Raw genomic sequence first — 2,684 nt, forward strand, 5'->3', positions numbered from 1 at the left:
TGAGGCGCGGATATCTCGCTCTCTTTAAGGAGATTCAAGCCCACTGCAGCAAATGTTTTCACCGGTCCAGCAGTAGTCCTTCTTTACTTGTCCCCTCCAGGATACAACAGCCTATTCACAATATATAACTCAACAACCCTGGACAAGAGTTGAGTTCAAAGCTCCACAAAAAGAACACCTTCCTTCAACTAATAAGAACTCTCGTTTTTGACTAACTCTTTCACTCTATATTTTTTTTTTGTGTAGTATCTCTCAAACCAAATGAAGACCACCACTATTTATACTAGAAGAAGTCTTCCTAGCCATGAATAGGAAGATAATGGTGTAGTAAATAGTGAATATAATGGTCTTAGGAGTTACATATGTTACAAAGAATAATGGGGAATAAAGAGTGAAGTAAAGTGGGCAACTAAAGGCCACCAACGTGCAAAGACTCAACGGACAAAAGGAAGATGCTACACAAAGACCATAACTTCACAACGTTCTCTACAACATTAATCACTAATGAAGAATGGCAATAAAGCTTAACTGATAGTAGATGAAATGTCACATTAGGAGCGAGGATTGTAACTCCTAAAATGCATGCTACATGCTCTCCTCACATAGTAAGTATAGATTCTGCCAAACGGACAGAGGTGCAAATTAATATAATAAAATATTAATATTAAAATGCTAACAAACCAACACAATTCTTACGCTATAAGGAGGCAATAAGTATTTCAAAGTGACTTAACAATTTCGGGAGGTGTTGACACAACAAGACCATGTTGATCAATCCATTACTTTCATTGAGGAATTAAAAGAAAGAGTGGAAGTATTAAAGAGAAGGAAGGATGAGGTGGTTGCACAAGTCACAGGTGATGATTTAAAGAAATCTATATCTACAACAGCTTGTACAGTAAAAACACCAATGGTTAAAGTTAGAGAGTTGGATTCAACTCTAGAGGTGATCATTTTAACAAGTGGTTTGCAAAAGAATTTCACAATGCAAGAGGTTATTAAAATGATAGAGGAAGTAGGAGCTCAAGTTGTTACCGCTAATTATTCAACAATTGACGATACAATTTGTTATATGATCCACGCACAGGTAGTTCATATAGTATTTCTTTTTATCTCAATTTATGTGATACTTTTTTTAGTTAGTACAAAAGGAATGGCTCATTATTAATTAGTGGCAACAATTTGACATTAAACTTCTTATTTCCCCCCTTAACGAGATGATTTGTAGTCACACAAATATCTATGACTTATTTAAGACCATAAGTTTGGAATAGTATTCTCTCTATTTCAATTAATATGTTTTACTTCTAGTGCAGTTTTAAAAAGAATATCATTTTTTTATATTTAGTATCATTTTAACTCTAATATCCTACCTGAAACGTTTAAAACCCATAAGGTTCAAGAGACATTTTGATACATAATACAAATATTTAGTTTAAGATCACAAGATTTTCAAAATTTTCGTATACTTTTCTAAATTCCGTGCTTTTCAAATTTACATAAAATAACTGATGGAATGTAAATTTTATTAGTATGAAAGATGATGGAAAATAATGTACGTATAGCTAGTTAATTTTGACAATTAAATTAACAATGTTTTTCTTGTTATTTAATGTATGCAGGTGAAAATTAAATTTTGACAATTAAATTAACAATGCTTTTCTTGTTATTTAATGTATGCAGGTGAAAATTATAAGATTAGGGGTTGATGCATCAAGGATCCATTTGAGATTACAAAAGTTGGTTTGCTAAATTTACTGTTCAGAGTTGGCATTGAAGTTTGATTAAATATTGTAATAGTACTATTATGCATAGGGATACTAGTCCTGGAGATATCCCCTACTACGGCCACCTGGCTTGTAATGATAAGTTGTTTATATAGTTAATATATATAAATATCCTTTTTAATAATAATAAAAAAAATTCTCAATAAGGTGGTCACACAACTCAAAAATCGAATCAAATTGAATATCAAAGAAGAAAGTTGATATTTTTTTAATTAGGGGTGTGTTTGGTACGAAAATGTTTTGGAAAATGTTTTTTTCAAATAAACTAATTTTCTTCAAATTTAAGGAAAATGACTTCCATTTAAAACTTAAGGAAAATATTTTTCAAAACTCTCTTCCAACTTCAAATTACAGTTACTTTTTTGTTGAAAAAATCAATTTATTTTATCCTTACCCTCAAATCAGCCCCCCAACCACCCCAAAAAAAAAATAAAAATTAAAGCTTGTTTTTAAATTCAATTTTTTTACCCCACCCTCACCCTCACCCCCCACCCCTCCCAAAAAAATATTTAAAATTATTTTTAAAAGATATTTCTAATTTCAATTTTTAATTTTTTTTACCCCCCACCCACTTTCCTCCCCCCACCCCCCAACCCCCTTCTAAAAGGAAAAAAATTAAGTTTGTTTTTAAAAAATATTTCCAACTTCAAATTTTTATTTTTTTTCATCTCGACCCTCGATCACCCCCCCCCCCCCCCCCCCCCCCCNCCCCCACCCACTTCCTACCCAACCCTCCACCCCTACCATCCCCCCACTGCCACCCCCCTCCCCCCAAAAAAAAATTTCAAAATTTCATTTTTCCACCCCTACACTCGACCCTTCCCCCACTCAATTTTTTGTTTTAAAGTTTGTTTTAAAATTCAACTTCAAAATTTCATTTTTTCACCCTACCCTTGA

General features: G+C 32.9%; 1 pseudogene; it reads left to right on the top strand.

Annotated features, from left to right (window-relative positions):
- Positions 1 to 1,752, top strand: part of LOC125860914 (transcription factor bHLH162-like) — an 11,322-nt pseudogene extending 9,570 nt beyond the window's left edge.
- Positions 1,753 to 2,684: the final 932 nt, after the last annotated feature.

This window comes from Solanum stenotomum, chromosome 3 (genome assembly GCF_019186545.1).
Source record: "Solanum stenotomum isolate F172 chromosome 3, ASM1918654v1, whole genome shotgun sequence".
Taxonomy (NCBI): Eukaryota; Viridiplantae; Streptophyta; class Magnoliopsida; order Solanales; family Solanaceae; genus Solanum; species Solanum stenotomum.